This window comes from Giraffa tippelskirchi, chromosome 6 (assembly GCF_054371585.1).
Source record: "Giraffa tippelskirchi isolate mGirTip1 chromosome 6, T2T-mGirTip1v1.2.pri, whole genome shotgun sequence".
In the NCBI taxonomy this organism is placed as follows: domain Eukaryota; kingdom Metazoa; phylum Chordata; class Mammalia; order Artiodactyla; family Giraffidae; genus Giraffa; species Giraffa tippelskirchi.
This window is the reverse complement of record NC_137280.1, coordinates 17,671,119-17,686,539: the sequence shown is the minus strand read 5'-3', so window position 1 is coordinate 17,686,539 and position 15,421 is coordinate 17,671,119. Positions and strand designations below refer to the sequence as shown.

Sequence of the window (15,421 nt, the reverse complement as noted above, 5' to 3'; positions counted from 1 at the left end):
TGCTTTAGGTGCATGTAAATTTTGCTATATTATATTTTTGTTGTTCGGTTCAAAATAATTCTACATTGGAATATAAATCTTTTTAATTCATGGATTATTTAGAAATGTATTGCTTGGTTTCCATTTAGAGATTTTCTATTCATCTTTTTAATATTGAGTCCTAGCTTTGTTCCCCTGTGTACAAAGAGTATACTCTGTGATTTTGATAATTTATAATGTATTGGAAAAAAACTTCTGTGGCTATGCACATTAATTAGGATTTTGACCAGAATATAAGAATTTTAGAAAACTTTGATTCTCATCTTCTCTTACCTTTTGTGCTAATGTTGCCCTATATTTTGAATCTATACACACGTTAACCCTTATAATACATTGGGGTTTATAAAGTTAGTATTCATTTAAATTATATATCTGCCCTTTCTATATGTCTATATTTCCATCTATGATCAGTTTTCTTCTGCTTAAACAATGCTTCAGAAATGTATGTAACCCTGTTGAAACAATACCCTCAGTTTTTGACTGAAATGTCGTATGTCACTTTCATTTAAAATTTTTAATTAAACTTTTATTTTGAGATAAGTGTAGATTCTCATGCAGCTGTGAGCAACAATACCGAAAGAACCCATATGCTCTCTCTTCACTTTCCCCCTAAAGGTAATATCTTGCAAAGCTGTAGTAGTGTTACAACCAGGATATTGACATTAATACAATCAAGATACACAAAGTTTGTCTCTCCAGTTTTGAGAATGCTAGGAGTCCCGTACCACATAGGAATTATCAAGTAGTTTCAGGAGAAACATAACAGATAATGTGGAGATTGTTGGGCGCATATCAATGTATTTTCATTTTATCTGAGATCTTGGTACTTAAAGATTTTGCTGCCCTTTCTACTCTTTGATGCCTTCCAGTCACTTAAAAAAAAAAAAAAATCTACCCATTATTATCTCAGTGAGAATATTAGTTTGAACACAAAAAACTCCATTATACTGTGAAACAAAAATTACTGAAGCCTGTGAGACCCAATATTTGCTTCGGTTAGGACTATAATAATTTGGGTGGTTTTGTGCAGGATATTTTCAGTATTTTACTTTGTCCATTTTCCTTGATTCAAGTTTTCTGAATTAAGCTCTCTTGGCATGTTACTCCCTGTGTATGTGTTAGTTGCTCAGTTGTGTCCAGCTCTTTGTGACACTGTGGACTGTAGGCTGCCAGGCTCCTTTGTCCGTGGGGATTCTCCAGGCAAGAATACTGGAGTGGGTAGCCATTCCCTTCTCCAGGTAATCTTCCTGACCCAGGGATTGAACCTGCGTTTCCTGCATTGCAGGCAGATTCTTTACTGTCTGAACCACCAGGGAAGCCCATATTACTCCTTAAGCCAAAGCTAAATTAAGATCAGCAGAGTTCTCAAATGCAAAAAAGATCAGTTGGACTTCCCCCACTCATAAGAAATTAAAAATAAAACAACCCCCAAGTATAAAATACCCATAAGAAATAATCCATTGCTTTTCAAAAATATATCAAATGTAAATTATCTCCAAAATCTATGGAGCTAGGTTTCCTGGGTATAGATACTGACTCTGCCATGTACTAGACAGGCAAGTTATTTAACTGCTCTATGCTTAAATTTCTTCAGTTTTGAAATGTGGAAAAGAATAACTGCTACCTCATAGTCATTACAGTGAATGATTTAATACACCTATAGCACTTAGGAAGGTGCTCCAGATATAGTGGGTGCTCAACAGATCAGTTAATGTAAAAGATTACCCAATATCAATAGCAATAGCCATAAAATACATCAGTATATAACTTATGTACACTTATAATAAACATGATTTAGCAGGGATAAGTTTGATTTACTTGACAAATTTACTTAAACTCATTCATTGCTAGAAAATTTTGTCATTACTCAATATTTTTTCTTCCTTCCTTGCCCTTTTTTAGGGGTTGAAGGGAGGCTCTCCTTTGTTAGCAGAAAGAAAAAAAGAACTATTTCTTTCTCTGCATTTATTTCCCTGTAAAGGAAGTTTCTCAGGTAGCTCAGCTGGTCAAGAATCCGCCTGCAATGCAAGAGACCTGGATTTGATCCCTGGGTTGGGAAGATCCCCTGGAGGAGGGCATGGCAACCCACTCCAGTATTCTTCCCTGGAGAATCCCCATGGACAGAGGAGCCTGGAAGACTACAGTCCAGGGGGTCGCAAAGAGTCTAACGTGACTAAGCACAGAGGCGTCACCAACATTTATTGAGCGTGCATTGTGTTCTGGGTCCTGTGCTAACCACAGAGTTGTAGAGATGAGTAAGATTCATCTTTTTCCTGAAGGTCTCTGTAAACTTATCAGAATCAGACAGATAAATAAGAATTGACATATACCTTGAGCCATTTACCCTGTGTCAGGGTGTCAGAATTTTAGAAAACCTTAACTTTATAATCCTCATAACCACCTTAGGATGTAGGCATTGAGTAACTTGCCCAGATGTGGTTTGAACCCAGTGCTTCTAAAAACTTCTGAAAGTGGGAAGGTCTATGGCCTTCCCACTAACGTTGAGATAGTGACACAGCAACATTTCTACCTAGAAACATCAAATAAAAGGCTAATTATAGTTGTCTACTCATGGTCTAAACCACCTGTTAATTCAAGTGTGTGAACCCAAGTTAGACTGCTTGTTTAGTGGCATTTACCAGTTATTTCCGGCAAAGTGGTCAAACCAATAATAGGCAACCTTGACGTTCATACAGCAAGTGAAAACTATAGTGCAGTACTATTTTGGAAGGGGTATTTTTAAATTCAGTGAATCATTTGCACCTAAAAAATGAGGTTTTATTCAAAAAAGAAAATGACTCATATTCTCTTCAACATGGTGGGTTGTGTTAGAGAAGGCCCTCATGTGTATTTCCTATGATATTTTCAACTACATTTGGATTAGTTAGGCAGACTGGTAGCAACCTGGGGTTTCCCAAGTAGCACTAGTGGTAAAGGACCTGCCTGCCAACACAGGAGACAAAAGAGATGTGAGTTTGATCCCTGGGTTGGGAAGATCCCCTGGAGAAGGGCATGGCAACCCACTGCAGTATTCTTTCCTGGAGAATCCCATGGACAGAGGAGCTTGCCAGGCTGGAGTCCATAGTGTCGCAAAGAGTCTGATATGACTGAAGTGACTTAGCATGCATGCACGATGCTTTTAGACTTTCTGGTGGCCTAGATGATAAAGAAACTGCCTGCGATGCAGGAGACCCGGGTTCGATCCTTGGGTCAGGAAGATCCCCTGGAGAAGAAAATTCACTCCAGTATTCTTGCCTGGGAATTCAGTGGGCAGAGGACCTTGGCAGGCTACAGTTCACAGGGACGCAAAGAATCAGACACGACTAAGCGAACAACACTTTCACTGAGCTCCAAAGAAATCATTACCACAATTTCAATCCTGCAGAAGACCAGTAACTTCCTTTGCTGTAAGAGGAATCTCTAATTCTAGATGATTTGCAAAGGTAAATCAGTGATGGCAGGTTGGAAGCATGCTACAGAGAGAAGAATTACAACTATCCACTTTTCATTTTGAAGGTCAGTCCACTGATAATTTTAACTCACAGTGAGTGCCTAAGTCAGTATACAACAAAGTATGCTTACTCTTAAAAGTGATAGAAAATTCAAAATGAAAAAGTGTGGGTATTTGTTAAATCTTAAACTAATTTAAGGCCAGAATTTTAGGAATTTTTAGAACTGGTAACTTCTTATTTCAGAGGATATCACCTATAGGCAAACTGTGGTACTGCAGTCTCTCTGCATAAAGCAGTGCTGATCAGGCAGCGGTGGATTTGGAGTCAAAGAGATGGTAAAGCTGGCAGTTCAGAGCACATGGGGCCCTAGAAGTCTAGAAGGAAATGCTTTCTCTCCTCTCCTCCCACTCCCCTCATCGCTGTGCTGTGCATTTCTGACAGAAAACCAGAACTATCCACTGGAACAAAGCACAGATTTGTGAATTGTGTGCGGCCGAAATCTGCCATTGGTGCAACATCCTGGGGCATTGAGATAGACCTTGGATTCAATGAGCCAACGGTCCTTGTGCTAATAGGTAAATTCCCGGCTATCATTAATCTGAAATGAAAGGGGGAGCGTTCCTTATAGCATTACACTTTAATGTTACTTTTGCAGTGCTACAGCTAATAATAGCATCAGGGAGCTATCTTTTCAAATAAAAATGTATCTTTTCTCCCAGTTGGGGCTGGGACAGAAGTAAAGGAAGAGGGAGATGGGATAGGAGGATTCTATGGTCAGGCAATTTGAACATTAGTCTTATTGTTCTAGAAGCAATTCCTGACTTGAACCGAAGAAATTTCATTCTTTTGCAGTGACATAAATGTAATCTGGCTCAGCTGGCTTAGCTTCCACTTGTATTTTGTAGCACCCTAGCCTTTTTTTTTTTTTTTTTCCTGTTTAAAGAAGCCAAACTAGACATCGTGATAACTCTAGCATTGGGAAGATCCTTAAGGTTTTGAGAGCAATCTTCTCTCCTCCCCTTTTAATCTTTTTCCTCTTTGAACGTGTATACATTTTCTGAATGTATTTTTCAGAAGACCTTCCTCTGGGTTTCATTTCATTTTATTGAATGGACTTCCTGTTAATTAAGAGGGAGAAGGAACTGGGAAATAAGCCCTTGTGTATGGTATTAGAAGTAAGTGAGGCTGGTCCTAAGGGAAACGGAGCTGAAGTTAAAAAATAGGCAGGGCTGTGCTCTTCTGCTGCTGACCTAGACTTTCACTGAGGTTTGTGTTTGGGGACACTTCCCCATCTTTCTCCATGCTGGGTCCCAAGGGGACGTGGACAAGAGCATTTTGAAGGGGAGAATTTGGCACCTGTATGGTGACCCCTAAAGTAAAAGTCCAAAAAAGTTTTCAGTTTCAAGTATTTTAAAGCAGCACTGCTTTGAAGCTCTTTTAGTCGTTCATTCCTGCATAGCCATTTCACAGTATACAGATCCTGAATTCATCTCACCTGATTCCCCATCCTAGTTGATGTGAGGCTCATCAGACTCGGATCTGACTCGGGGACACCACACCCCATGTTTTCTTCTCTGTCTTGCCATTACTAGCATGGTCTCAGTACAAGGATGCGGATTCTTAGATCATTTTAAAAATATCTTTTCTTCCAGCTCCCTTTAGAGCTTCAGTTTTTACTCCATTTACTTATAAACAGATTTAGTTAGCTTGGAATACTACTCCCAGAATTTCTCAGTTCTTTCCTTCTGTTCTGCAGTGAGAGAGAGAGCCACGGGCTTCATGCTGGTGGCAGTGGGATCAGTGGGACTTGAGAGGGTCATGCCTTTTCCTGCCAGCGACTGTAAGGAACAGACCCCCACAGCCCCGAAGAGGAAAGTTGTAGGCACTTTGCAGTCACCACTTCAAGGGCTGAAGTTGTCGGGGAGCTGTCCGTGATGGGTGGTGGGGTGTGCACACAGACACACACGCACTCACACACACATACACACCACAGTGACAGATGACCTATTGAAATAATTTCAGAGCTGTTCTGTGGTTGCTACGACAACCAGTGCTCTCTTGGCTTTCATCTGGCCATGTGACAGGGACTTTGACGTCAGCTAGAGGCAGAGCCTGTGGCTGAGTCCACACAGTCGAAGGCCTGTGAGAGGCTGGGTGGGTGCTGGCCGCCGCTGCTGCTCTCCACGCTGCTGCTTCTGCGTCCCAGGGGCTGCGGAGCATGGACTGTTAAATCTTGCACTTCTGCTGTGTGAGGTAATCAGTTTGCTTTATATACAATAGTAAGACGTGTTTATAAATCACAGTGGCTTTCCCCTCTCTCTCACCTCTTACAAGTTTGTCTTCATGAGCAATTATTGTTGTACCCGGAGAAAAAAATGTGAAGCAGCTTCTAGTTGTTCATTTGGGGTGGAATCTCTGGCATTTAGTTAAATTTGGATTCATGTTCTGGGAAGTAGGTTAAAATATAATCGCCTCCCTTGTTCGGCACTTGCTAACGTGACATAGTTTAGAGATACAGACTTTGCAGCTTGAGCCAGATATTCCCCGTTGAATTCCAGGAATCTCCCCTTCAGTATTGTTTCGGGCTTAAAGACGCCAGTACAGCTTGGCACTATGTGGTTAAGTTTGCCTTTTTATATATATATATGTATTTGCTACCGTATTCTGAATCAGCCAAGAATAGTTCGGAATTTGATCTCTGTCTTGTTTGTAGCATTCGTAACGAGCAACAATAGGCACAGTGGTAAAGAACGTTATAGTTTGAAACAAAAGTTAGGGTTTTTCTAGTAAATCAAGTATTCTGAAGATACCAGGGAAAACTGTCAACAGCTTCCTGTTTAGAGAAAAATAATCTTGAGTATGCCAAGGAAGTTGGGGTAGAACCCCTGACATGTGTGCGTGCAGTTGCTTTTTGGTTGTTTGAGCAAACGTGCACATTTGCAGTATCTTCCTCTGAAAATTCAGCTGTGAAAAGGATAGCGTTGGATGGTCTTCACTAAAGCATCATGTAAGCTATTTTTGTGTTTCAAAATTGAAATAATTACCTAGAGAAGAAAGCAATAGCCCTAAAACTAGATTATCATGGGTAGATCTACTTTAATTCAAACACAGATAAAAATAGTCACTAAAAATTGTTCTAATTCTTGAATGAGTAATTTGATAACTGTGGTTAATAAGGCTTTTTATCTCTATTCCTATAACAATATGTACTGCAAATTGGAAGAGGGGGAATTTGCATTGCTGTAGTTCATTTCTTTCCCAGGTTGAGTAATTTTGAATTTGCTGTCATTGCATACAAGTTGGATGATGTTTGTAGCTTGTAATTCAAAGAAAACCTCTGGTATTGAAGTTAATTGAAGCCTAGATTTTTAACCAGCTAGCTAAATCTTACAAATGTAACTAGAAAAAAAGAAAATTTTAGAGCAGCACATTTAATATACCTACTGATGAATTGAAAATAATGATTTGACTATTTAAATGAAGAATACATATTTTGTAGTATGTAAGCTACGTGTCAATTTAATGCAAGAATAATATTGTTCTTTTCTGTATTCTTTATTAGTTTCTGGATTCTGATCACCTTTATTTTACTCTTGGAGATGAACACTTGGAGCAGTATTTAGCTTCAAAAATAAGTTGTGAGTGCACAAATAATTTCTCAGTACCTTTCAATGAGTGAATATTCATTTGACTTGCTGGCATTTGACATGTCTATTTTTGGCCAGAGTCTCCATGGAGGATTTTCCAAAAACTCTAATGTGCTTACACTCCAGGCACAACTACTGAGGCATTATCTCATTGTTTAATTTCTCTCATAATAACTCAGAGGTCATATTCTTAACACTCCTAGAAATATGTTCATTGATTTTCAATACTTCCAGTAAGTGTGAATAGGACCAATAGCCAGTAGCACTGTCATTTAAAAGCAGTATCTTTGATGGGGTACTGTGATGTTTGCTTCTTTTACTCAAAGTTAGGAATTATCATTATAGTTTTTCCAGGTAGCAATGCTTTTCTTGATGCTATCTGTATGCTTTAGAGTTATAAAATAATTGTATTCAATGCCCTAATAAAACCGACTGGATTTCAGCAACACAAAATAAGTAAGCAATTCAATGTTGATTGGCAAAATGTCAATGACAAAGTTTATCATTAGAAGAAAGCAGCCTAAGCTATAATAGCAGAGATGCTTCAGAATCTACAGATCTTTCCTTATGGCAAAGTAAGGGGGGAAAAAGGACTCTCATCAGAATCATCTGTTTACAGCATTGAGACTGTTGATTTCAAGGTTAAGTTTGCTTCAACTTCAAAAGATACTAGCAAGGAATGATTTACTCTAGAAACCTGGGTGTTGCATATCAAATGCTTTCTGTTTCAGGGACTGTAACCTTTTGGATGTCATAGACCTTTTGTCAGGCTGATGAAGCCTATAGGTTCTTTTTAGAGTGATGTTTTTAAATGCATAATAAAGTATGCAGGATTACAAAGGAAACTACGTTTATTGAAATACATTTACCAAATTTTTAAAATTTGTGAAATGTGTGTTGTTAATAATTCATTATTAAATAAATCAAATTAGCAGCAGTTTTAATAACTACCATAATTGTGAAGTAGTAATGAATGTAAAAGGTATTTTGAGATGGCTACAGTGACTGTAATAGGATGTGAGAATATCTGTGACTTCTCTTGGCAACAAAATCACAGGTACGGTGGTAGGTGGTTTGTGGCTTACATTTTAATTGAAAGATACTAAATTTCAGTTTGAGGTTAGTGAAACTAAAGATTTAATATTTTTCCCATCCAAGTTCCTGGATCCTGTGAAGTCTATCCACCTCTGAGTTAAATGATGTGTAAGCTGGTGATGCTGAAAGGTCTTAGAACCACACTGGACAAAACCCACACCACTGTTTCCATATCAGTTCCACCGCATCTGATTTTATTCTCTGAGTGCGTGAATTTTACAGTATTCTCTAATTTCCCTGTGAAAGGGATGGTATCCACAGAGTTACCAAACTGTAAATTTCTTTTATTTTCCTCCTTAATCCCTAAGTAGTCTTGTATACTTGGACTGACCTCCTGCCTGGTTAAATAGGGGTTAAGAGGGAAAACTTACAGTGTTAATACAAGTTATACAAGTTAAAACCATGGACCAAAGAAGTAAGAAGCTGTTTACAAAGGGACTTTTATCCAGTCAGAGAAATCAAGCAATAGGACTCAGATGAAGAATGCAAGATGTTGTATGAGATCGGTCGTAGCTGAAGGAATATTCTAGAAGATACTTGGTGTGCTCATGACAATTGAAATGAGCACTAGAGAACTTATGTCACTTTTCAGTTTGATGTAAAGCACACAAATGCGTAAATTGATCAGTTGTAACGTAAATCTCAGTTACTCTGGATAGAGCCTGCTGGTTCACCTATCAGAGGTTCTTAGAACAGGACACATTCAAAATGAAATGGGGAATGCTAACACTTCCCAAGTAATCTGACTGCAAAATCTTAGTTGATTTATTTGATATTCAAGAACAATATAGGAGATATTAATATTATTGTTTAGAGTGACTTATATAAGAACTGCCTCATTTCCCACGTCACTCTTAATTTGCAGGAGATACCGCCTAATTTTCCTCCCCAACTAACTAGGTGCCTTTGCAGTTAGCTGGCTGATGTTGTGTATTATTGCGTTTCCAGCCCTGTGTTTAGTCCCAGCCATCCTTTCTGTTACATCAACACCATCACCCTAACCTAAGAAAATTGGAACTATGACATTATGCACAAGCAAGTGTTTAAACTCAATCCAAATCCCTAACATTTGAAATGGATGCTTAGCAATGTTTCTTCATGTATTCTCAGGGGAATTACAAAAGAGGATTTTCTCAAACATTCCTTATTCTTTGGACTAGGGAAGAACACCTGCTTTGGGGGCTTTGAGTCTCTGGCAATTTGATAAAGAAATTTGGAAAAAAGTCGAAAATCTCTAACTCCAGACTGTATTGTTTGCTTCTTTCACGGCTGCTGTTTGAAATTTTAAGTTTAGAAAGGAGTGTGCCATTATTTTTCATGAAATCAACCGTTATTTTAATGATGCCCTGTGATGGAAATCCAACTAGAAATAGTATTCCAAAATATAGTATTTTTTATTGTTTCCAGAAGTGATGCCATGAAAGTTAATGCTCATTCACACATTGATATAAAAATTATATGATAAATATTTAAATTCACTGGAGCCACATACTCTAAACCAAAAGCAGTCTGTGCTTATTATTTTTGTAGTGAGCTTTAGGGACTTGGGGAACATATTTTTATAAGTGTCTTTAATTAGAGACATAGCATCCATTTAAAATTTAGTTGGCACTAATGGAAAACATAGTATACTTACATTCAGTTCAGTTCAGTCTCTCAGTCATGTCTGACTCTTTGCGACCCCATGAATCACAGCACGCCAGGCCTCCCTGTCCATCACCAACTCCCAGAGTCTACCCAAACCCATGCCCATTGAGTAGGTGATGCCATCCAGCCATCTCATCCTCTGTCGCCCCCTTCTCCTCCTGCCCCCAATCCTTCCCAGCGTTAGGGTCTTTTCCAATGAGTCAACTCTTCGTATGAGGTGGCCAAAGTATTGGAGTTTCAGCTTCAACATCAGTCCTTCCAATGAACACCCAGGACTTTAGGATGGACTGGTTGGATCTCCTTGCAGTCCAAGGGACTCTCAAGAGTCTTCTCCAACACCCCAGTTCAAAAGCATCAATTCTTCGGCTCTCAGCTTTCTTCACCGTCCAGCTCTCACATCCATACATGACCACTGGAAAAACCGTAACCTTGACTAGACGGACCTTTGTTGGCAACTTACATTAAAGTTCAATATTTGATTTTCCAGAAAAGAAATCTGTAGTCTGCAAGATATCCCAGCTGCTGCCTGTCCTAATGGGAGAATTGTCCATATTTTCTGAATTCTGTCCCAGTGAGCGCATGGTCAGTCACTCAGTAGTGTCGAATTCCTTGTGACCCCGTAGACTGAGGCCTGCCATGCTCCTCTGTCCATGGGATTTCCCAGGCAAGAATACTGGAGTGGGTTGTCATTTCCTTCTCTAGAACCCAGTGAGTGCAGGAAAACCAGACTGCCTATTGCTTTTATGCAAAGATGAATTCTTTGAAGGTTTGTCTTAGAATTTTTTTTACTTTGATGAATTTAAACCCCATCCATTAGAAGTAAATGCTGAGAAGAGTGTTATATTCTTTGGCCCACTGCTCTGCTGACTCCCACGGACTTTCATCTGATTCATGCAACTAAAACCACCACGAATTTTGTGACGACCATATTTACGACATCCTTGGAGATAAATTAAAATAGCATCCCACAGCGGTTACCCGATCCTATGCCTTCCCACATTTTACCATGGATCAGGTTCAGCATGAGGCAGCGTCACTCAGTCAGCAAGCATTTTAGTAAGTGGCTCCTGAACCCACAGTTCATAGCAGGCACTTTGGCTTCTCCCTCAATGGTCCTTGAGTAATAGCTGCCACTGGCATAAAGAGCCCAAGTTACTTTATGGACTTCTGACTTTGCTTGAGCTTTTATTCAAACCTGTAGTCTTTCACGCATTCAATAAGTTTTGAGCACCTACCGTGTGCCAGGCATTAGACTAGACACTATGAATACTGTGGTGAACAAGACAGACAAGGTCTCCACCATCATGGAACTTACAGTCTAATTATATAGGGGACCTGCCCAGAGACCTAAGTATTGACAGCAACCAAGGTTTCTCCCTCACAGCCATGCTGGCCAGTGTAGTCCAAAAGAGAATCTTCTCTGTAAGGTAAAAAAAAAAAAAATATATCAAAAGAAAAGAGACAAGCAAACAACCTAGGAACCACTGAATTTTACACCAGAGTCAAACCTTAGGAGAAGCATTCCTCAGTTGGTGATCATCCAGCCTAATTTGTGGGCACTTGTTCATATCAGTGTCAAGGATTCCGCATCAGTATGCCCAGCCCTGTTCCCAAAGGCTACTTGTCCTCCTAGTTGAGAAGTATGAGACTGGTAGGGACTGACCTAGAGAATAATTTTCCTTTATGCACATACCCTGCCTTATGCAAATAGCAAGAGCCATTTCATCTTATGAAAGGAAATCCTTAAGTTAGTTGTGCTCGAGTGTATCAATCCTCTCTTCCCTGTTCTAACCCAGTCAAGATAGGCTCACTGCTCCAATAAATAGCCCCAAATCCCAATGGCATAATGCAGGATTGTTCCTTTTTCAGTCACCCATGAATTAGATTTGGGAGAAGGGCTCCACTCCACACAGTAATCCAGGGATTCAGGCTCCTTCCATCTAGTTAAACTGATTTAGAGGTAAATCCTGTCTCTACCACTTGCAGGTGTCAATTTGGGCAAGTTACCAAGGTCATGGTTTCTTACCTGGATAATATAATAGTAATTAGTACCTACCTTATGTGGCTTCCCTGGTGGCTCAGTAAAGAATCTGCCTGTGATACAGGAGACCCAGGTTTGATCCCTGGATTAGGAAGATCCCCTGGAGAAGAAAATGGCAACCCACTCCAGTATTCTTGCCTGGAAGATCCCATGGGCAGAGGAGCATGGTGGGATACAGCCAATGGGATCACAGGAGTCAGACACGGCCTAGCAACTAAACTACCACCTACCTTATAGATTCTGAAGTCAACTTATTTGGCATGGTAACCGACAAGTATTAGGTAACAATAATGTGAACTGTTATGATTCATTTTCTATCCCTGCCACCACCAGTGTCCCCCCAGGAACCAAGAAGTACTGGTGCCAAATCTGGGGAAGGTGTATCCTGATGCCATGGTAACAGCTGACACTTAGGGAGGTAGACACTCTTCTCAGCTCTGGCACCTAAAAAAAAAAGCACAACATGAGAGTTTTGAGTTAAGTTTTATTTGGGGCAAAATGAGGACTGCAGCCCAGGAGACAGCACCTCAGCTAGCACTCAAGAGGTTGGGGTGTGGGTGGGTAGGTCAATATATGTGATTTTGGTGAAGGGAGAGTACATGCAATGAAGTCCATATTTTTCCAGAAGATTTCTGTTAGTCTCATGATGCTGTTTGCTAGTCATAAGAATAGTCATCACCAAGAAGGATTTTAGTGTTTTGCTAGATTTGAGGAGATGCAAGAATTGGGCTCATAAAATCAGCTCCTGAAAATATCTAACTATCTAAAGACCTGTTCTCCCTTTTTTCCCCAAAAAGAAACGAGTGCTTCATTCCTGAAGCACCACCCTGAACTCCTTTTGGGGATGTTGAAGGTCAGCAACTGCAGCAGCACGTGATTTAAACCTTGTAGAGTTAGATGGAAAGTGCCAATTTGTAGTTGACAGCTCTTTTCAAAATAACTATTTTTTCCCTTCACAACATCCTGATGTTATAAACGAGGAAAACTAAGGGAAGGAAAGCTTGAGCCAGGTGCCCAGCATAACACACAGCATATAACAGAGCTTGAGGTTTTTGGCTCTGGAGTCACTATGCTATATTACCTTTTAAGCTGAAATATATTGTATTTTGGGCTTCCCTGGTGGCTCAGACAGTAAAGAATCTGTCTGCAATGCGGGAGATCCATGTTCAACCCCTGGTTTGGGAAGATCCCCTAGAGGTGGTCATGGCAACCCACTCCAGTATTCTTGCCTGGAGAATCCCCATGGACAGAGGAGCCCCAATGGGCTATAGTCCCTAGGGTCGCAAAGAGTTAAACAAGACTGAAGTGACTGAGCGTGCACGCAAGCATATTGTAGTTTTTCCTAGAAGTAATGTTACATGTTGTGGCAGATTGTACTCTCCAAAAATGGCCCTGTAATTATATCTACCCCATCCCCAAGCTTTTCTGGAGTATTGCTCCTCTTCCTCAAGAGGTGGAGTCTATTGCCTTCTTCTTCAGCCCACACAGGCTTTGTGATTGGTCCAACCGATAGAGCACAATGGAAACAATGCCAGGTGACCTCCAAGGCTGGATTATAAAAAGAATTCAGCTTATTTTTTCTCTCAGCTATTCTTTGTTCCTCTTACACATGACATTTGCCCTTGGAAACCAGCCACCATGTTGTGAGGAAGCCCAGGCCATATAGAGGGGCCACATGTAGGTTTCAGCTAAGACCTCCAGCTGAGATCTCAGTCCGACAATGAGCATCAGCAGCCAGATGTGTGAGTGGGCAGGCCTTCCAAGGACTCCAGGCCCCAGCCCAGGTCCCCCTTACCCTTCCTGATGCCAAGTGAACCAGAGATAACTTGTCCCTGCTGAGTTGTGTCACATGTTCAGTCTCTCAGTTATATCTGACTCTTTTGAGACCCCATGGACTGTAGCCCGCCAACCTCTTCTGTCTATGTAATTTTTCAGGCAAGAATAATGGAGTGGTTGCCATTTTCTACTCCAGGAGATCTTCCCAATCCAAGGATTGAACCAGTGTCTCCTGTGTCTCCTGCATTGGCAGGCAGATTCTTTACCACTGTGATCCCTGCTAAATCCTGCCCTAAACTACAAATTCATATGCAAAATAAAAATTGTTGTTGCTTTAAGTTCATACATTTTAGAATTACTTCTTAGGCAACCAGAGTAACTGGAATGTATGGGGTAATTAGAAATTACTGAAATATCTGTAGCTATATGGACTATATATAGATTAAATAGGCTTGAGGATTTGGCATAAGTGTCTCACCTAATTAAAATAATTTCTGGAGGAAAATATATTTCAGTTAAGTTCAGTTCAGTCTCTCAGTCGTGTCTGACTCTTTGCAACCCCATGGACTGCAGCACACCAGGCTTCCCTGTCCATCACCAACTCCCAGAGCTTACTCAAACTCATGTCAGTGATGCCATCCAACCATCTCATCCTCTGTCGTCCCCTTCTCCTCCCACCTTCAATCTTTCCTGGCATCAGGGTCTTTTCCTATGAGTCAGTTCTTCACATCAGGTGGCCAAAGTATTGGAGTTTCAGCATCAGCATCAGTCCTTCCAATGACTATTCAGGACTGATCTCCTTTAGGATGGACTGGTTGGATCTCCTTGCTCTCCAAGGGACTCAAGAGTCTTCTCCAACACCTCAGTTCAAAAGCATCAATTCTTCGGTGCTCAACTTTCTTTATAGTCCAACTCTCACATCCATATATGACTACTGGAAAAACCATAGCTTTGACTAGACAGACCTTTGTTGGCCAGTTAAATTACAAATGGGCTTTAGGTACATATCCTGTTCATAAATTTGGAAGAGTGACTCTACATAGTAATGCTGCTGCTGGTTCTAGGAGAAGATTTGGGCTCCATACAGAGATGGTCTGTATGCATTAGTGGAATCTCCCTTGTTGCCTCCTGCTGGCTGGGCCCGTCTCTACAGGAGAGTCTCATGCAGACAGCAGTACTTGTGCCGTTTTCCCTTGGCCACTGCTTAGTCTCTCTATCGGCTTTTGTCTCTTTCTCATGCCTACTCTGTCTAATCCGCTGCCTACTTTTCTATTGTTAGATCCTGCTGTCTCCTTGCCTCTCTTTTTTGGCCTGTTTCCAGTGCTTCTAAACCTAGTTTTTTCTGCTCTAATGGTTTATAGTAAAGCTAGGGAATTTCTCTTGGCCAGGCAAGATTTAGCTCATTCAGCCATCTTTTTTTTTCTTGACAAAGCTGCCAAAATGGCAGCCCTCCCACTGGCTTGTGGCTCCATGTGTTGGTCAAGCCCAGTACTTGAAATACTCAGAAATGTAATCCTTAGGTCCTGACTCAAAGAAGCACTCTCTGTCTCTTCTACCACAGAGAAATCAATACCTCTGACTTTCTTCCTGCTTACTTAAACATCACCTCATCCTGAGGGTCTTCCCTCTAGAAGGCTAGTCGATATGTTCAGCTTGATGTATTCATTCAATATATATTCACTCCATATAGTGGCCCCTGTTGTTGAGCACCTAAGTATAAAGAT

At 40.5% G+C, this 15,421-nt stretch overlaps 1 protein-coding gene across 2 annotated transcripts in view; it reads left to right on the top strand.

The window, feature by feature from the left end:
* The window catches only part of NCALD (neurocalcin delta), a 439,752-nt gene that overhangs the window by 342,084 nt on the left and 82,247 nt on the right, over nucleotides 1-15,421 (top strand). The window contains exon 1 of one of the 2 annotated variants that reach the window (XM_081503478.1): nucleotides 5,618-5,744. The exons of the other annotated variant lie outside the window; for it this stretch is intronic. The gene's annotated coding sequence lies outside the window, so the exon portion shown is untranslated. Of the gene's footprint in view, nucleotides 1-5,617; nucleotides 5,745-15,421 lie in introns of those variants that run through there. 2 annotated transcript variants of the gene reach the window in all.